Source organism: Ips typographus, linkage group LG4, assembly GCF_016097725.1.
Source record: "Ips typographus isolate SLU linkage group LG4, UJ_Ityp_2.0, whole genome shotgun sequence".
NCBI classification, from domain to species: Eukaryota; Metazoa; Arthropoda; class Insecta; order Coleoptera; family Curculionidae; genus Ips; species Ips typographus.
In genome coordinates this window covers 3,171,276-3,193,686 of record NC_138425.1, presented here as the reverse complement: position 1 = coordinate 3,193,686, position 22,411 = coordinate 3,171,276, and the positions used below count along the sequence as shown (strand labels likewise).

At 31.1% G+C, this 22,411-nt stretch overlaps 1 protein-coding gene across 1 annotated transcript in view; it reads right to left on the bottom strand.

The window, feature by feature from the left end:
* LOC145727737 (uncharacterized) overlaps positions 1–21,553 on the bottom strand; it is an 84,360-nt gene extending 62,807 nt beyond the window's left edge. Inside the window, 1 exon segment of the mRNA XM_081977553.1 lies at positions 21,081–21,553. The gene's annotated coding sequence lies outside the window, so the exon portion shown is untranslated.
* Between the last annotated feature and the right edge of the window lie 858 nt (positions 21,554–22,411).

Here is a 22,411-nt window from a genome sequence, read left to right as displayed (position 1 = left end):
GGGAATACTGATTTGGAAAAAACACTACAAAATTTTAACAGTCAGGGAGAAACCCAAAAATTTGAACTGCCAAAAACATGGTATTTGTAATTTACCAGTAATCTACTGGTAATTTACCGGTAAAATTTTTACTTTAATTAATTTACCAATCACTACACCAAATAGATATTAATATCTTAATGTGTCAGAACTGCTTTTGGTTTGATTTACAAATTATGAGATATTGAGATATTGTATCAGAAACTGATACAAATAGGTACATGGCCTTATAGATAAAAAATGTCGGGTCGAGAAGAAGAACAATATACAAGGTGTTTTATTTAAAATAAGTGAGCTGGTATCTGCTTCCGGTATAACCGGATATACTACCAAATTTTCAGAATTGTGGTCGTTACGGTTTTTCCATATTGGATCGTGGCGGACCACCCTGTAACACCAACATAATACATATCTTTTTAGCAATTTATCGCGACTCATTGTTGTAAAACATGATAAAATGCGTAACATGTCCGTGAAGTAGCGGTGATGACTTTAGTCCGTATTTTAGGATGTTACGCATTTATGTTATGTTTACATTACGTTGAGTACCTACCAGAAACCGTAACAAATTTGATTAGTACAGATATCTCGTAACAGAAAAAAACACACAAACAATTACAAAACAAATCAAAAACGTTTCTGTTTTTAAACATATCCAATTTCACTATTTAATTAACACAAGCTAAAGAAGAAGAATAAGCAATTCAAGTGGGCTAAACAACATAATTCTTCCGCATTATGCGCTCGTGTGGGCTTTAGTTGTCATTCGTTCACTAGAAGGATTTCGTGCTTAGCTTTAACGTATTGCCAACAATCATGTGATGCACTTTGCAACTTAACACTGTTTTGTAATTTCCGTTTTCCCGTGTTAAATTTTTGTAAATAATATTATTTGTAAGTACCTGTACACGAGGCATAGACCGAGAGAATAAGGTCATTCCTAAGCCGTCACGGACGAAGAGATTTCGAAATAAACTAAACCACATTTAATTACTCTTCAACTATTAATCCCTGCTTCGTGTTCGCGTTCTTCATTCGACAGTTTCTCTTCTTCTTCGGGCGTGAATTGACTGTCTAAAGCGTCACGTGATATTGCCTTCTTAATTTTTTTGTTTGCATTGTCTGATTCAAGAAACCTTTTGTTAGTTGGTGGCTATTCTTTACTTGTGGAACCGGAATGCGGAACAATAATTGATTCTGCTGCCAAGAAGTCTCTGTTATCTCTCGGTCAAAAAATGTTCTTTCACGGTTCCAAGATTAATTACTATTTCTATTTACTTTTGTGGTAATATTGAGGGAGGAGTTCTAACTGTATCTAGAGATTAGTGGGGTAATTCCGGCTGTATGTATGAAAAGAATTCAAATTATAACGAAAGACTAGAGAAAGTTGATATTTCATTAAAGTCTTCAGGATTCCCAGCAATGCCAACTACATAGAATATTGAAATGTACCACCGCTCACGCCAATGCAGTAACCATTAACAAATAGTCTTAATAACAATGTAAATAGAGTATAAGTACTGAACATTTTCTTGTAGGCTAATATGGTACTATAATATATAGGGTTTCAAAGTAAACATAGACAAGCACGTAAACATATTGTAATTATTTTCGGGGGGCCAGATTTCAAGGACGGTAAACAGTAAAGGATTGCTTAATCCCATAAACACAATGTTGCCTGTATCGGCTCGTGCCGGTGACGATTTTTACGTCACCATAAAGTCGGAAATGATGCATTTGCGCGATTTTTAACCGATTGAGACTTTACTGTGACGTCAGGATCCATTCGCCGCCGGGAAACAAAATCGGGCAATCGAGCAATCCTTTACTGTTTACCGTCCTTGGGTATCAGGAGTCTTTTTTTTACTACTTTTTACAGAAAATTTAAAATGGCGGCCTGGAACGCCATTCTGTCTGTCAGTTCTTGAAACTACGCAATATTTCCTTTAAAATAAGGTGCAAGTCAATATTTTGACAGAAAATTCAAAATGGCGGCCTGGAACGCCATTTTGTCTGTGATTTCTTGAAACTACGTGAAATTTCCTTTAAAATGAGGTGCAAGTCAATATTTTGACAGAAAATTCAAAATGGAGGCCTGGAACGCCATTTCGTCTCTCATTTCTTGAAACTACGTGAAATTTCCTTCAGAATGAGGTGCAAGTCAATATTTTGACAAAAAATTCAAAATGGCGGCCTGGAACCGTCAAAAAATACAACTTTTTTATTTGTCAAGTTATAGTTGACGTCTCGGTGTCATTTTATGTTAAAATTTCCCGGAAAAGACGGTTTCTTGATATCTCAAAAACTAACAGAGTTAGACCTAAAATTTAACATTTTAACCATTATGAGATATTATGGTAAAGGAAATTTAACGCCCTCTAGCGGCCAAACGGTGTTATCAATCAACTCATGGGGTGTAATTTTTGGAAACCTTGAAATCTGCTCTATCTGTTGTTTTTTATGACATTTTGACGTAACTTGTCAAATAAGGAAGTAATTTAGGCTCAAAGCAACGAGTGTCACAAAATATTGTATGTATATGTATATGTTTCTTTGGGTTGATTGTTGGTACTAGTTCACTTATCTTCTTCTCTTTAATAATACCACTTTCCAACAGTATCTTCATACAATTTGAAGAATTTATTATTAGCAACAAACGAGCACAAGACAAACAAATTTGGCTACTATGAGAACTGAGAGGTTTGAGAAAAACTAGAGGGTTGTATATGCGAGTGATAAGTATTTTTTCTTGACAGGAATATATTTTTACCAACATAACAGATTTTCTGTTTAATTATCTTTATTAAATTTAAAATGAAATCCACAAAATTTAATGCTTGAAATGAAAATTCGAACAGTATCATGTCATTCAAATAGGTAAACAAACAGTCCTTTCTAGAATGATGATGCTCGTTTTCAAAAACCAATTTCAGTTATGCTGGAACTGAATTTAACAAAATATGGTAATTAAAAAATAAGTACCTTATATTTGATGCTTTTTTAATGACATGTTCAGGTTTTAGAAAATCAGAATGGTGAAAATGACGTCTTCAGAGAATGGCTTGAAAGATGATATGGCAAATGGATTGTGATTGTGATACAACATATAATAAATTATTTCAGTTAAGTTAAACTATCTTGAAATTTAACAGTAAATCTCCGATTTCGTTATTTAAATTAAGCTGTTAAAAAATCTAATAACTATTATCTTTTAAAGCGTATTTTCCAGATTTTATTTTCCAATTAAACACGTTGTGATCTATAATAAAGCTAAACGTCGATAGACATCAGCAGATGTTTGCGATAATTACTTCAATTTGTCGCATTAACAACTTTGCGGATTCTTCCAACCTGTTAATTTGCTAGCATGATGATAAATCAATCGCGAAACTGCCCCGCATATACCGACTCATTCAAATTCATCTTAAAACCGGCTTGATTTTTCGTCAAATTAAATTTTACTGTGCCACCTCGTTTTTGCCTTATTCATCTTATAGTAGTCTTCGTTAGACGCCAGATAAAATCGAAAAAGCTATTCGCAAACCATTTCTTTTCGACGCTAATGAATTCTCATTAAAATCTTCAGAATTCTGGTTTTGCTGCATACCTGTATAATATTAACCAGTCACCCAAATCTGCCATCTGTTGACTATATTAATAACAAACAAATGATATTCATATGATATGTGTTTTTTTTTTAATTACTTTGCAATAATTACATGTTTGTTTTATTTCTATTGAATGACTTAAATTTGTTTGTTAAAAAAAATCTGTAATACTAATAATTGATGGATTGACATGTTGAAGAGCAGAAAACTAAAATTATTTACTTGACTAGCGTGAAAACGATTTTCCAAAATAATCAATAATAAAATGGTAAAAAAAAAGAAATTTGACTTTTGTTGGATATCTTCAGAAGTAATTATAAAATGCACAATTTTGACTCCATTTAACTAAAGCTCTAACAACTGTAGTTTCTGAGGTAGCAATGCTAATGTACCGAATATGAAACACCCTGTATATGAGAATTTTTAAGTTATATTTGTTAGTTGCTTGTTGTTTTGTTAGTTATTATTAAATACCCTGTATTTTGAAAATTGCGTTTCTGAGAAAAAAATTATACTTGACTTTCGTCCTAAAACTGCCTAAATTTCTATCACTTAGAAAATACCTTAAAGATACAATAATTCTCAAACTGCATTTATTTGATTATTCAAAAATGTTAATTTTCAATCTTGGAAATGGGGTTTTACACCTTGATTAATATAGCGCAAATAACTTACTGCAATGTTACAGCAAGACAGTTGTTTAATTTATTCTTAATGGCTACGAACCGAGATGAAGTAGTACTAGTACTAGTATCATATCAAATTTATAGTCTTACACGTAGTCGTCCATACGTAGGTAGCAGCCAATAAACTTGTAGGTTACCTGAAACAGAAAAAATCTCATATAAATGGCTGCTGGGAGCGTTTACTTCGTATGATTTAGTACCATCATGTTGTATTACGCCCACAGGGGGCTAATTCCACGTATTTGTCACTAGGGATTTCTGTTCTATGTTACATTTGAAGCTTCCTATATAACTTTGACCCTAAAATTTTCAATTACAGATGTAAATATTATTCAGTAAAAACAAGTAAAGTGTGTTTAATTTTATGGGTTATTAAAATTGAACAGTTTCAGAATTATATTTATAGAAGTATTTAGCCATTTAACTATAAATTTATTTCTGGGCCTGAAACATTGAACTGGACAGGACCGTATGAAATTTCACACTTTAAGATTTACCTGTAAATTACTAATTATTTATATGGTAGTTAAGATTTAACCGTTTTAAAGGTGAGAGTAATAAAATAACACTTCTGGTAACTTATGTTACAGTGGTTGCAATAAGTATTATCTAATTGATTTTAATTATTATTAACAGAAAAAAAATAAAAAATTGTTTTTAAGCTACTTTTGTTGCCTGTTATGATGCTTCTAGAAACTTCTTTCAATATTATTTATACAGTGCGTTTTTTTTAACGCGCAACATAGGATTTTACGTGTTAAATTTTTAAGCCCATGTTAGACCATGTTATTTTGGAACTACAAGTATAAAACTTGACGGGTGTGTCTTTAGTACCCTGAAGCTTAAGTAAGTCTACCAATTTGGTCTAAAAAGTGATTTAAAACTGCAAAAAAATAATTTTTTTTCGAAAAGATTTTATCCTTTCATACTCCCTGTATGCATTGTTGTTCCTTGTTGTTTTTGATACTGGCAGGGCAGGTAGCAGGTAAAGTGACTTATTTTGACTGCATCACGACCCGACATCTTTTGAACGTCAAAAGGGCATTTTATGATTGTTTGGAATATACTGTTTGGCTTCAAATGGAGGTCACTTTGAACAATTCACTTATAAAAATACTTCTTTTGTTCTTAACTTTCTTGATATAAAGTTAATGATCACCCTGTTTTACTTTCTACGCCAAATTTTACCTGCTACCTGCCGTGCCAGTATCAAAAACAACGAAGAACAACAATGCATACAGGGAGTATGAAACGATAAAACCTTTTCGAAAAAAGATGATTTTTTGCAAGTTTTTTAACACTTTTTAGGCCGAATTGGTAAATTTACGTAAGCTTCAGGGTACGAAATAGCCACCCGTCAAGTTTTATATTTGTAGTTCCAAAATAACATGGTCTAACATGGGCTTAAAAATTTAACACGTGAAATCCTATGTTGCGCGTTAAAAAAAACGCACTGTATATACTAATTGACATACAGAATTAAACAAATAATTTTGCTTTTGATGAAGGAGTTATAAATAAAGATCCTAGTAAATGATATATGCCTTTTTTTTCGTGCGAAGAAAGAATAAATGCAATTAGGTTAAATTACTCTTTTTAAATATTCTATCCTATTATCTTAAACTTCACACATTTCGTTAAGTTTTATGGAAATAATTTAGATTTAAAAGTACCCATTTAAGCACCTTATATTTAATGAATTTTTCATTATCATTAATTACATTTTCATTCTTCTAATGAATTGTGAGTAAATTTTGAAATTTACACTGAATCACACAGTCAAACTTTTAGACCTAAGTAAAGAAAGGATAGTTTATAATTTTAGTTATTTTACCCTAATTTTGAGGAGTTACAAAAATTAATTTAGACTTAGGTTGAGTGGGAGAGTTTTATAAAACTGTATCAATCTGATTGGGTAGTTTACTTTTATCTATTAAATTTAGTACACAAAATGTTTGTTTTATGAGGAAGAAAATAGCTCACATTCTAAAGTTCTAAAATTAAGACCTTTCCTTTGGCCCTTTTTCAAAATATCCTTTAAAAAATTACAAATAAAATTCTAATGGAGTATGTCCCTCTCAATGTCCGTGCTCAGATGTGGTTCATGCACAATGGTGCTCCTCCACACATGAAATGTAACTGCACATTTAAACAACACTTTCCTACACAATTGGATCGGAAGGAGAGGGTGCAGAATGGCCCCCTAGGTACCCCGACTTAACACCATTAGATTTCCTTTTATGGGGTGCCTTAAAAAATAAAATCTGCACTGTGTGGAATCCGAGGAAGAGTTAATACGGGTGCAGAACGAGGCAAACGTAATTCGGGATGATGCAGAAATGTTGAGAAAGGTTCAATTCAATTTCATTCGAAGGATCCAGCTATGCATCCGAGAAAATGGTGGGCATATCGAACATTTGTTGTAATTTATATTTTTTTTTGAGAGATCTTGAGAAAGATTTTGAGAATCTTCTGCTTTTGATATCTGGCTGTTAGTTTCAACAGAAAGTTATGTTGTTTTACTGCAAGTTAATAATGACAACATACCGGAAAGGTACAATTTTGGAAATGTTTTTGTTGGTCTTAATTACTTATGTTGGTAACATAATCTACAAACTTTATCTTGAAGCAGACGATACTCTTCTAGGCTTTGCAGTCCTCAATATGCGACTCGATGGACCTTTTCAGGTTCTCCTACATTACTACTAACTAATAATACACCCGGACAACACGTATTGACAAATTACCATGTTTACCTACGTATGTGCCCGCTACAAGCTTTTATATTTTTATTGCTTTTTTTCTGTTTGGAATTTCCTATCATATGTTTATTTGTTCAGTTGACATGCTGAAACCACAAAGGCGCAGCGGTTGTTTGTTTGTTAATTTCATTATTACTAGCCTCTTCCTTTTATGACAACACTTTTGGAGTAATTCAGTTTTTGTTGGTCGAGATTTAATATGCATTCAAATGGGTCTACAGGAAGACAAACTTTGAATTATATTTCTTCACAACAGAATGTGGAATAACAGACATTAATTTTATAAAAAATAGTGACCCACAACTTTCTAGCTCAAACAGTATAAAAAGTGTAAGCCAACATATTTAAGCTACTCACAGAATTGTCTTACCACTGGAGCATAACACTTACTTCTAGCTTTAAAATAAAATAAAAATTCTTCAACTATTACCAATGAATTTTTATATGCACCATTAGTCTATCGTACAGATACAGAAAAATCAGGTTAAGAAGATTCACCGCCTAATTCAATTAAGCGGTATTTCTTAGGCTAGCTGCGGGTTCATTAAATCATCCGCCTTCCTTCATTTTTAATTGGACGGTCTACGCGAACGAATCGCATTTTTTATCACAAATTTAATGGAAGACGGTCATTAGCCACCGTTAAGCAATAACAACGAGTTTTTTTTTCTTTCATCGACCAGATTGTCATTGCAACCTCAATTAATTCAGACGACTGTTGGAAGTTAAAAAGCTGATGAGTTTTTTGGATCCGTTCAATTTAGGATATTATTCTCTAACACCATGGGACCTAATTCTTGAAAGCAGGCAACGGAATTCTCAAGAGAAATGTTGATAGAATGTGTCAGAAGAAGCTGACAATGACGAGTCCCTGTCACATTCTGCAGGTCTTTCTCTTAATAATTCCCTTCCCTCGTTTCAAGAATACGCACCCTGGTGTGAAACATCCGGTAGATATCGATAAATCAAACCATTAAGTTTTGATCGACATGTTGGTTCAATCCGATATTTCCGGAGGCGAAGAAGAGTTACGTGTTAAATTTGCCAGAGAAAATGAGTTTTTGATTAATTACGGTACACATAGGATGCACATCGTTAACCAGATGCAGTTGGTTAATGTTTCATATCAATATATCCTTTATAATAAACTTAGGTTTCAGCAGTAGGTGTCGATATTTAAGATTAATAATATTTTGCTTAAAGCATCTTGGCTTGTATAATAAAACAATAAATTACCTACGTTGTCCAAATAGTAAATTCTAAACCAATAAGGGTCGATATATAACTCTAGGACGATCAAAGTTTGTGTTTGTTGTTTTTTTGATATGCCATCTGTCTGTGTATACCAACTTTCCATAAATTCTAGGAAAGAAATTAATTGATGCGGAAAATTAACATCCATTAAATGAGAAAAATGTGGAACTTACAAAAAAAAACATAAAATGCATTTAAGTATAATACAGATTCAGATTCACACACATTAACACAAAAAACATAATTTTGGTTATTTCCGCAAAATTGCAAGACTAAACCATATCATATGATACATAACGGTTATCAGAAAAAAAAACTGTAACGGAAAAAGTAAAATTTTAATATGGCGTACGTAAGAAAAATAAAAGTTGACGATGGTAACCAAAAACCAAAACGTCGGATATAAAATATGATAGTGTTTAGAGGGGAAAAAGGGAAAGAAGTTGATTTAAAATAAATTTATTCATGATTGTGATTAATTTATGGTTTATTACAGTTTGTCTAACATTTATATTATGTAACCAGTTTGAAAGGGTTCAATTTTACATAAACTAATTTTGAGAATAATGTGAGTTGCATTAAATAGAAATTAAATGTGCTCCAGACATAACTATCTCAAATCTGTTTTTGAAAGTAAAATTGATAAAAAATTATAAATATGATAGTACCACATACCAAAGTATATTCCAATGTAACAATGTGCAACTGTTCCCATCCTTGGTTGATATGCAGCTGAAAACTGGTTCAAATGTAGCCATTGCAGTAATAGTTGCATTATAAAAATTTGTTTACCCATTTTGCTACTTTCATAGAAAGAGACTTTTATTTTATGTAACTCACGTTCTTTGCGCAACTTACTAGGCTCGTTTTAAAGAAATCTGTCCTTTTAAAGAAAACCGTTTTATTGTGTTAATTCAGAATCAATTCTAAATTCCATTTAGCTTAGCACAGGGTGGTTCACATGTTAGATCTGAATAAAACTGCACTACTAAATGAGTTATAATAGAGGAATAAAATTAATGACTTTAATGTAAATTGGCCGTGAAAGTAATGCAAGCAATTAGTGCAGAGCAATTTTTCCTCATTCCCATTACACCTTAGTGCTACTTGACAAATTAGTGGAAACTGAGCATTTGATAGATGGCACTACTCATCAGTTTCAGCATTTTAGACTGGAATGTATTAAATATGGCTTGCATGAGACGTAAAGTAAAAATATGCGCAAGCACACCTTTTGATATTATTCATCATAATATCACAACTTTAACGCGAGATCTTGTAAATTATAAACACGTTTTTAGAAGAGAATTAATGAAGTAATTATTCATATAAGATATCTTAAAAATCAACCGGAAAGAAACGTACATATAACTGTTAAGTTGGACTTTCATAATCAGTTTAAAAGTAAATAAGTTTATATCATGATAGTGATAAAATACTACGATCAATTTCTGCAGAAGTTGTTGACAGAATTTTTATACAAGGCGTTTAGATACAAGGTTAGTAAAATAGCGGAAACCATTTTGTTCTTTCAATTTATATCTCTCAACAGTTTTCTTTTTAATAGTTAGCATAGTAATATAAATTATGGTAGGTTCAGTTGTATATTTCATCCATCTTTGTCAATAAACAGATGAGAGAGAGTGAATACAGAATAAAGTTCTTCTAACAATAACCACACAATGTAGGTAAGGCACAAAAAAGGTAAATTAAATTTGTTTTCTATAAAAAAAACGACTAATAACCGTTAAATTAAAGTTAAACTTTGAAAGTTAGGCCAATCCTGAATCACTTTATTGTTAGTGTGTAAAAGAGGTAAAATTTTTTCTACAAGTTATACTGCCGACCATAAATCTATTCAACAAGCTATTAAGTTGTAACTGTTTTTACGAGGGTGATAGAATACCTGAATTATCTCCATTTGTGTATATGAGTAAATTGCAAATTGTTTATTAGTGGAATCATGAATATTAACAATCAGTTAAACATCATTAAGTTAAATGCTATTTGTTTTTGTAGAGTTTAAGTTAATCTGTGACACTGTTTTTATAAAACCTTAAGTTTTTTACTGACCTCCTTTTTGAATTGAAGCAATCGTATTTTTATACCACTATGTGTATTGTTACGTAACTAGTGCTGTAAGAAGCATTTTACGCACGAATTGGAAAAAGTTCATGAGTGGGTAAAATGCTCACTTGAAAAATCGAACTAGTTTTTCAATAGTCATTCTCTTACTTTTTGTCTTGTAACTCTTTGACTAGGCCTTTATTAAGGATAAACACACCTAAATTTAATTTTGTAGAGCATGAAATTAGCTACAACTTTCGTTATTAACACTTTTTCATAGCTCCTTAAATAACGGAACTACGCTCACTTGAAATATAGAAAACTATTTGAAACAGAGCATTCTGTTACTTTTGCTTTGTAACTCTTTGAGGTGACTTAAAGATAAAATAGCTATTTACCTAACAAGTGCGGAAAGTGGTACTTGGGCAAGCAGTTTTAAAGGGCGGAAAAGACGCTTTCCGCATGTGTTAGGTACACAATTTTTCCTACGAGTATCAATTTTCATTAAGTTGAACGAAAACGTATAGTAAAATTACTAAAATAAAATCCTCTGTTTGCAGAGATGATTAAAAGTGTATTCTTCAGTTATTGTTTTTTGATTAAAATGTATATTTTTGAAAAATAAAATCAGTGCGGAAAAGTGCACTTTACCGCACCCGAGTATGAAAAAAATGTAATCTTGTAAAGCATAAAATTAATTAAAAGAAGGAATTTTTTCTATACATAATTATTTAATACACTATGATATTGCAAGAAAAGAAAACGAAAACGGAAAATTTCCTCTAGGATTAGGTCAGTTGGTTTATGGGCGACTTTACAACTGTGCGATATTGCATGAAATCAATTCTTCTTGCAACAAACATTAAACTTCAGTTCATTATTCCTATCCTTCTTAACTAAAATAGTGAAAACATAATTATACGTTTGTTAAAACTTTCTATTCAAAATCAGACACGACATTTTTTAAAACAAATTGTTGATAAATGGTCAACAAGAAATCAAAACTACTCAAGACAAACAAATGCACAGGGTGTCCGGTTTTCATTCGGTTAGCATTAAAATAGGTGATTTCAGCCACTGAGTATAATACAAAAAAGAGGTTTTATAAAACCGAAATTGCTTTTGACAAGTGTGACGCAGGGTATATTATTAGCTTTGTAGATGCGAAACAATTTAACAAAATTATACTAAGAGGACAGAAGTAAAAGGGTTTTTGGTAATTCTGCTTCTCCCCATTTTCACGGGAGTCTATCACGTGAGATTTCTTGCTTTTTGTTTAGAATTTGGCACGTGGCCATTAAACGTATATTTGTCAGTGTTGGAATGAGGAATGTTGGATATGTTGGAATAAATAAGCAATTTGTTCCATAGAGTTGACGTTGAAAATCCAATTTTTTATTTTAAATTACTATCATTTGCATAGTAACCTTTTCGTTTGGTGACATAAATATTTGACTATTCCAAGCCCTTTTAATATCAACTTAGGTACCTAATTCCTGATTACCTATCAAAAATAAACTATCAACTAAATGACAAAAAAGAAGAAAAAAATAATTTCAGTCTTTCTCATGAAAAATAATACAATTATTACATATATAACTCATATTAACAAAATTACTCTTAACCATCATCTTATGCTCGATCTTATGTATCTACAAACACTTGTGTGATGTTTTTCACATTTCTGCTCTTATCAAGAAGAGGAACCTTTTTCTAGTATTCATGAAAGGTTGTTTTCTAAGATATTTACATAACAGGTAGATGTAAAAAGTGGTCATTAATTGACACCACACCATACAGTTAAATTAATGTTTATCTTAAAAATTAGTTTTGACACGAATTTTCTAGTAAGTTTCAAGTGTTTGGAAATACGGTTTCAGTGTTATTATTGCTGTTTTGCCTGAAAGTGCTTCAACGCAACATTTTTATGTTAAAAAAAAACTTTGGAGACTAATAATAAGAGATTTAAAACCAGCTGTCCACACGTAATGCTTATGATAAGTTTATATAAAAATATTGTCTTATTATGAAAAATAGTCAAAAAAAATAAATTGATCAAGAAAACCAAACAAAAACAGTATCCACCATACTGGGGTTTGATTTAGTACTATAATATTATTTTTGTAAGTTTTAATAGAACTTTATAAAATTTTATTCTAAAATTAATCTTTTTCCTTTGTAGAAAAAAAGAAAGAAAGAAAGTTAAAAGTGTAGAAAACGAAGCTATAGCAATGATAGATTGTGCTAATTACATTTCACTTAAACTCTAGTATTAGAAAGTAGAAAGAGTTAACACTTCTAACTAATTTTTTATTTAAAAAAATAAACATTTTAAAGATCAATTAAATAATTTGTTTTAAGAACGTTATAAATATACTTGAGTATCGCTGTGTACAGATAAGTAACATTCACTATCTCAGTATATTTAACATATTCTGTGTCAAAGTTATTGATGCTTATATAAAATTTTTATCACTTAAGCTGTTTGAAAGTATGGAGAAATTGGCATTATTCACGGCTTATTATTACTATTTTTAATATTAGAAGGGTTATGTACGTATTCTGAAGAGAGCTGAAATTAATAATTATCAAGAATTGAGTGAACTCTTATACAAATTGTTATTATTCGATTTAGCAACAAAAAAATCTGTCTAGTTACCTAGAATTTAGCAGTATTGCCTTCCATTTTTACTTCAAAATCAGTGACTATTTTTGACAGGCGACTGTTAACTGGTTGCGAGTTCAAAATTGTACAACAACAGCGTTTATAGCTGTCTAAATTTCATTCAGCGTTTGGCGAGTCTTAAACTCAGACAAAAAAATAAAATTTTTAAAAAAACATTATTATAAACCTTTTGAATTTTTGGAAAAGTCATTACTTTATAACCGCAAAAAATACATAATTTGCAATTAGAAAAAAAATATTTTTCGATGGAGCAAATAAAATACAGGGTGTTCCATTCAGAATAATCGAAACAGGTGTCAAAAGTTGGACAATTGATTGACATAATAGTTCAATTCTTCTTCAGGCGATTCAGGAAGAATACTGCAACTTTTCTAGCTTAGACTATAAGCTGTCAGATCAAAATTAACGGAGTTAGCTATCGACTAAAACGTAAACAATCAGCCTGTAATTTTCTTACTAAAACCTTCAAACAAAGCTAACATGTTATTTCAAAAAAGGTCAAGACCAAAAGTTTGTTTTCGATTATGCGGTTTGCTTGTGTTCGGCATGGATATAATAAAGCACTGGTACCAGCTCATTTCGGAGTGACATTTAAGAGTGAATAATAGCTGTTATAGGTCAAAGGTAGGGTCACACAAGAAATGATATCATAATGAGGTGTAAATGCCTTGGTACAGAGTTGCAAAACTCTTTGGGAAACACCCTTAAAAATTATTTGACATTAAGAGTAGTGGTCGTAAGTACTTTCTACAGCACCTGCTTAATTAGGTACCTACTTATTCAGCTAGGAATGCGTATCATCTTATTTGTACCTTTCATTCAGGGGCTTGACCAATGACCAATCTCTTCTGCATCGTTATTTTAAATTTTTAATAACAATGTTTAGTCGGTGCATAGCTACAAATATGGATGGCAGGTGAAAGGCTTTTTCTCGATAATCTAGGCGCCCTTTCTAAGTGTTCTAGAAGGGATTACCTGAAATTAATCCCTACTAGAACGACTATATATAAATTCTTGTGCAACTGAATTTATGCCCGCTCCATAAAAGTACCACCAAGCTAATAAATAATGGCACACAGTCATGCTTTCTTCCCATGGAATCCTACACAATATATGCTTCAGTTTAATGGGCGTTATTAAATTATTTCTTGCCTAGCAAATCAACGGCCTCATCCTAAACGAGACAGGTATTAAATGACTTTGTTGTTTGGTGTAATGAGGTCAAAGCGAGTGTTATTTTCTGGTTTGTTTGAGGCTTTTTGCATGGGTTTCAATCGTCTATTGTATGGAATATTGCGTATGGATACAATGATACGACAAAAAGTTTGGTTTTCTCTTGCCATTAACACCTCAACAATGTTGCATTGTTTAAGGAAGTTTTCCGGATAATAAATAATTGTAAATATGTTCTTCGTTAATATTTTGGGGTAGTAGTTTATCACACGTGATTTTGAGCGGTTACTTAAACAGTAGCAAATTATGACGATGATGTGTTAAAAAATGGTATATCACAAAAATATTGGGAAAACCTTCAAATTGAAATAAAATATCACTCCGTATCGTACGACAGAATTTAAGCATGGCTAATGTTGGCTAGTGTTACATTCCAAAGTTTCCAACTTTTCTTCCAAAGAACGGACCCAAAGTTAAATCACCCGAAGTGTATCGTTTTAAGTATTACTTAATAATAATTGTAAATTGCAACAATACTATGAAGTAACCAGAAGTGTAATTAATTAGTAAAAAAAATAAAAACAAGAAAATCATAGAGTACAGGGTGTCTGGATTTAGAGTGTTTTGACAGGAAAACCTTATTTCCCGGATAGATAAGAAAAATCTAGTATACATGTCTAAGGGTCGATTTTTCATTTTTTCCTTAAAAATTTTTGTGTTTCACTCCTATATTTTCATAAACAAAAAAGTTGTTAATAGTTTTAAATTTTTTTTTTTAAATTTTAAATTAATTTTCAAAATGGGCGAAACTTGAAAGACCCTCTAGCGCCGCAAACTGACAAAATATCGAAATACGTTTCTTGCCAATTAGTTTTTTCCTATCTATCCGGGAAATGGAATTTTCCTGTCAAAACACTCTAAATCCGGACACCCTATATGATTCTTGCAGCTAATAGCTAATAATGTGCCAAAAATGCAACTAGTTTTATGTATTTTGAATGTCTGAAAAAATACAGACATTTTCAGAAAACTGAATTTGAAAACAGCGTTGTGCTTAAATAAAGTGCTAAAGAAACTATTTAAAGAATTAAAAACTAAAATGCAACAGTTGTGTATAGAGTGTGTACTTGTATATAAGTTTTAATCAAGCAACTGCACTAGATAAGAAAACACACTGTTTAATTGCTTGGTTTTTACAATGTATAAGTTTATAACACTTTAAAAATGTATATATTCTGAGTCTTGAATATAATGATCCCCTTTTTGTATTGGCTGTTATGTTAACAAAAAATACTCATTTCTGCTTCCTATTTGATTTTGTTACTTTTTAGGTATTCTCTAAACGAAATCGATAGAAAAGTACTTGTGCATTGAATTTGACACACATTTTAGCTTGTGCGTCGAATTTTTTATTAGTGTGGGATGTGCGTCGCATATTCGAGGGTTATTGCCGCTTTTCTAGACAAATACTGTCTCTTTTTTTGTTAAATTTTCTATTTTGTGGTTCTCTAAGTCTTGTATTATTAAAACCAAAGTAAATATTTGCTCTAATGAATTATACCATTCATAAAACCTTTTAGCAAAATAAGCTTTTTCTCAGATACTTAAGACAACTGAAATCTTCAAATTTTTTCTTTAATACAAATTGACAGACTACGACTATGAAATCTTATATTTTTTAAACTTTGTTTCGAGTAACAATATTCATCAACGTTTTTGGACTATTTGGCCTCAGTTGATCTACTGAATGAAACCCTAAATCACGATCTCTAAACCATATTAGTTTTTAGCTTAATATAGTATCTAATCTAAAAATAACTATGTGATACATTACACTTTAAATTTTTTTAGTACCACCTTTTCAAAATAAAGTAAAATTACTAAAAGTAAGTATTAAAAAAAAATACAGATTTTAGGACGCTAAACAAGGACCATTATTACATTATGAAAACCATAGTCTCTATCTCTAGAGAACTAAAATGGGTTCGAGACCATTTATGTCTTCAAAGTTTTGTCAGCCATACAAACCTTACAAGGTGAAAGTTACATGTTTTAGAAACCATTAATAAAATGATATATTTTGGATAACAACTCTCAAATTAAGCACAAAATCATATTCTAACCAAAGTTTGTTGGTTTTATATGAAGAAAATGAAGCAAAGAAATAAGTTTTCTATGAAAATCTGGTTACTTTTAGAAAAAATCCAAATATGTTGCACATTTTTTGACCATTTATGCACACTTTTACTGGTCGGTATTTTTGAGTTTTGTTATATTTCGTTCCCCCTAGAATTATTGGAGTTTCAAGTTTCATTTTTTATAGTTGCAATTATTGTTTAACTAAAAAAATATTATTTTATTTAATTATTACTCAATTTGGTTTTCGTTTTAATTTTAAAAGATATTTTTACTGTCAAGTCTAAGTTCTTCTAGTTGTCTAAGTCAATAATGTTTTGTTTACCTACATTAATTTTAAAAACGAAAGGAAAAGAACGGGTTGTCTTATTTATAGTCTAGATTTTTTTTTTAAGTTAGTTTAAGAACTTCCACTGTGATACGTCTTGTAAGCACATATGTTTCCTCACTAATTTTCTGTTCTTAAATTCTTGACCTTCTTCGTGTTTATGTAATCTATTCTAATTTTAATTGGTACGATTTTAAAAAACGTCTCCAGTAACTAAAACAACGTACAAAACAGGCAAGAGAATATCTTAATTATTTAAGAGCATGGACAAGTTGGAAGCAGCAAATAACACGACATCCTTAATTTATCAACAGCTATGAGTAATTCCGAATGTTAACTTTTTAAAACCGCTGCAGAAAGCAAATTAACCACAATCAACATGATCAACAACTTATGTATCCGCACCTTTTAAACCGTTAATATGTTTTAATTATGTATGTGCGTTTATTACACAGGTAGTTTCTTTCATTACTATTCAAAACTAATTTAATCCGAAGGAACAAAGTTAATACTCACAAATGCAAAACTGTTTTATTTCTAAATAACGTGTATGCGTTTTTAATATCGAATCAATCTCTTCCGAATGTTTTAAAGTTTAAATTTATACCACCCAAAGCTGAATAAGCAGTTATATGCAAATTACTCAAGCGACTCATTTTTAAAGCGTCCCCAACCTTTGCAAATGTCAAGTATAATAATTTATGTAATATTATCTGAAGTATCTAACGACATATATTTTTCTCATTGTAAAGATGAATATTGTTCTACCAAAGTAGCCAAATAACTGACCAGAGAAATTTGAAATATTGATGATGACCTGCGACTTGACTATTAATTTATGACAAAGCGTATGCAATTAGGAATAGAAATTTACATATTTGACTTTCTTGATGTTTGTCAAAATATAAGTTGGTCAAGAGTAGGAAGCAGTGACTATAAAAAATGTAAATAAATTGTTGTGATTTTGAAACAAAACAAGAGAGCAAATTTGTAACCAACGTTACATTGACAATGTTTCCTAAAACAAATCAAAAATCATAAATACAAATAAGAATTCGGCTAGACTTAAGTAAATTATGGATAATTAACGTTTGCACTTGTTTTCATTATACTTTAAAATCTTACTTGCTAGCCATGGAAGGTTATTAATATTTACCATATTATGCGTTAAAAGCCTTGCATTATAAAAACCAATGAAACAACGGTTTAATAAGTGTACCTACAAGTCAAAATACAAAGTAGTCTTTCTTTAAAAGATAAAGCTGATTTTGATATTTTAAATTTGTTAATTAAACAAGCAAAATCAAAATGTTGCCAAAAGCTGCAATCGTTATGTTACTTTGCCTTGCTTTGCTTTACTATTTGTTTCATGGAGTTTCCAGCTTCTTATATCGACAATATTGAAAATTTATAGTATCTTTTATGCAAGACTATTGTATAAATTTTTTAGCAGATGCGTCACATGTAAAGTACCTATAGAAACAGTTAATCATAGTTAAGAGAATATTCCTTGTTTCTGAGTATCTAAATTTCAGTGGTAAACCTGACACTAAAACAGTTTCGAAACCAGGTAAGCTCGATTAGTAAGCAAGCCACCTTACTTTATATTGAACATGACGTATTATTTATATTATAAATCAAATGCAAAACTGCAACGCAGCAGTGGCAGATAACAGTATAATTAGGAACCTGATCGAGAACACTGCAAGTTTAGTAATTCCTTATAAAAGTTAATATATTTTATTTTTGAGAGCTTTTGGTTCTCTTTTTCGAGAGAGAAAGAGTTTTTCTTTTTCTCTGAAGACGATGTTATTAAAATAATTGGGAATATCCTCAATAAAACACAGAACACTTCCTTTGCTAACCTCCGGATGCCGGAGAAATTATAAATTTAACAAAGCAGGCACGTTATCTATCTCTTGAATACAATTTGTCTCTCAGAGAGATAATAGGATAATAGGAATATTTAGTAACCTGAAGCCTAATCTCTAGCGTATATCACATTCACTTCCGGATTTCTTGTCAATATATTTGAAGAAAACATCTTCGACTTTTTTTATGATGACAATAAAAAAATACATTCAACAGTCCCATAAAATAGCGTCAGTCGGAGAACCGAAGAAAGAAGGAGTAGAAGAAGATATAGTTCCAAACAAAAAATATGTTAAAATTAGTAAACCTTTACTGATGAGCGTTTTACGTTGTTCTTCCATGTAAACTTTACTTGATATTGAGGACAATATTGTAAAAAAGACACCGGATATCCACAAGAATCCACATAAAATGTATATTTCTAAGTGGGTTTTACAAAAAATATACTTATAAAGTAGGTAGTGTAATTAGATTCTAGTTACTGCACTATTATCAGTGCCATACTATACTATACATACTATATTATATTTACACAATATTCTGCAAAAAACGTAAATTCAATATTACTAATAAAACTTATAAATATTTGAGGATCGTTATTATACAAAAGAAAACACCATTCCTTACTTCGTTTAAAGTAATACAGTAATTTGCGTTTAATTCCTTCAAAACCGGTCCGCGGTGTTAAAATATATGGGACCACATTTGAGAAACAAAAAACATCCCTAAATATTTCATCATTAAGAAATTAAACCTGCTATACTGGTTGAATAATTGTTTTTTTACCGTTTTATAGGTTTTATCATTGAAAAGATTTACGTCCGATTGTAAACCATAAAAATTACAGTTTTGAATATTAACAAAAGTGGCCAAATTTTAGATGAACAGCTGCGGTAATTACAGCTACTTAAAATTGGATATTATTCTGGTCAACGGATAAGCACTGTTAAAAATCGCCCAGGAAAAATAACAAAACATTGATTATTATCCCATGTAGAGCATAAGTAATTAAGATACTTTTAGGCAACTAAATGGAATTTTTATGCGACATTTTAGAAAGTAAAAACTTTATCGATATCGCAATAGTCTGTTAGACCATTACAATGCAATGATTAAAAGTCTTAACTAAAGTTAATACAAGTAAATCACCTAAAATTAAATTTACCATATGGTTATAAACTGCCTGTTAATGAAATATTAAAAAGATTTTGTGAAAAAATACTAAATACTTTGTTGCTCAGAGAATTGTATACCTAATTGAACTAATATTACTGATATTGTCAACATACGAAAAATTACGTTTGAAACCAAACTACAACGTTGTTTTCTTAACGTATGCAACGTATAAAACTTATTGAATAATGCATATGACTTTTTCTTTGAATAGGGCAATACTTTCCGGCTTGTTATTTCTAGTATTGTTTATAACAGGTACGTAAAGGAAACAGAGAAAGTTCAAATTTATCTTCAAGGAGTAGATTTATAATGTCTGTAATTATTATTTTTTGACAGTAGACTTATTGCACTACTACTATCATAAATAACTGACAATAATTGTTTTATCGTTTGATACTGAAGGATAAACAATTTTCAAAAATTTTGTTAATTGGAATTATCATAAAGCTGGGACATACTTTTCTCTTTAGGTATATCACAATATTCTAAAATAGATAATGTCTCTAAAGATGCGTTTCTACCGCAAGCAGCTTATTTTACAAAAAATTTCATATAAACGCTTGGTTTTTGAGAAAGAAATTTTACTTTTGCGGGAAAAGATAAAAAATAACCGGAACATTATATATTTTTCGATTATTTTGTATTGCAAACTGGGCGTATTTGGTAAGGTAGAAAAAATGGTTCTACTGTATTTTGTGTTAGAAAATACTGGACAACCAGTTCAATTTGTTGTCTTTTCGTGTTTTGATTTCATTTTACTACCAAAGCGCATTGAAACATATCAAAATCATTAATTCTCTCTAACGTCTCTCTTAGATATCAATGCTGACATAGGCGACAACCGTGTGTTAGGTAATTTAAGCGTTATATTGCAATTGCTTGAACACCCGCATCTTTAGTTGCTTATTTACTTAGAGCATTTTGTAAAACTGTGAAAATAAATAATTTGAAATATGACAAATTGTTAACCAAACATCAATTTCTCTTTCAAGACAATTTTAAACATGTTACGATGTTTTAAAAAGGTTAACAATAATTTATGATTGGATTTATCATTGTTGCAATACCATCTGAAATATTCGAAGATATCGCTATTTTTAACCGAAGTTGTTCACATATACCTAACCAGCTGGTAATCTCATTTGCATAATATGGTCTTTAATATATCCAAGATTGACATAAAAACATGTTCTCGTTGTAATAAATGTTACACCCAGAAAGAGCTGCTTATAATGGAATGCTGCCCGTTTTTGTTGAAAAAAAAGTAGTAACAGTAAACACAGTAGTTCCTACCTTAGTAATTTTTTATTGAGAGCAAGAAATCCCTTTTCTGATATATCCGGCTTAATGATCACACTGTTCACATTTTAGCACTATCACACCAGTTTAACACTCCATCAAATAAATCCTGCAGCAAAAACACTTAATTTTTGCTAAAAACAATCACATAAATTCAACTTCTCCTTGCTAACACCGGTTTGGTACCACTTGTAGTACCACCTCAATCGACTCAATTTACATACAATAATTCTATATTGTCGTGAAACACCGTCGTGTTTTTTGAACAATGGAACCAACGGCACGACGAAGTACCCACGGTGCAGTGGCGTACCTCTGAGGTACTGCGGACGACTGACTGAGAGAAGTTGGTACTGGCGAGCCGCAAAGTGGGGAGCAGGTGGCTCGGGATCTAAATCTGACCCATACCGTCGAAATTTCAAATGAGGTACTGGGTCTCTGGTGCCAACCCAACTGAGTGGAAACACTGGGTCGGTTGTGGTGTGTGTTGGGCTTCGTATGGGTTCTCCTTTGATTGGAGGACGCAAATGCGTTTCAAGGTTGCACCATATACTCACCACCCAGTTTACCTACTAGGTTTACCGTTAACATCACTGAGATATCGACACGTCAGTAGGACAGAAACCCGAACTCATTTCGGCTAATTCCTTGACGTTTTACGGTAATTAGTGCCTACTTTTAATTAATTCTGTAAACTGGGCCGGATAATTTAGCAATTTTTTCTTTTCATCATCATTAAGCTTAATGTCTAAATTGTAAATTTGAAAATTGAATGGTGTGTCAAAAAGTCAGCTTTACAAAGCAAATAAACTTCGAATAATCTATTAATGTAAAATACAAGCGAATTTTTAACTCGAAGGCAGGATGTTTTTGGTTGCCCAGACTTATTTTCTTGATTCTTCTAATTCACGGCATCATGGAGTCTTCAAATAACACAGAATAACCAGAACAAGAAAATTTCTACTTTTTTGGAAAAGTTTCTGTGTCAGTAATCATTGAAATAGTTTTGAACAAATTAATAATGCATTATAACATATTTATTAAGAAAATTTCTTAAAAATCAGCTGGCACACGGGTTGTAGTGCAATATTAACTTGCCGCAATTTTTGACTACTGTTATCCATCCTTAGTAATAATAAAAACTTAATAATTTAAAATCAAATTTCTTCTGGAGTTCTGGGTTACACAACAAAACCAATTACTTCAATAATTTCAAGTAATACGATATTTTACTTACTTTTTATTCACACATATTGGCTTACCGTCAATGTTAGCTGAAATTTACCAAAATAACAAAAAAGAATTTGTCTACATTTTATTTTTTT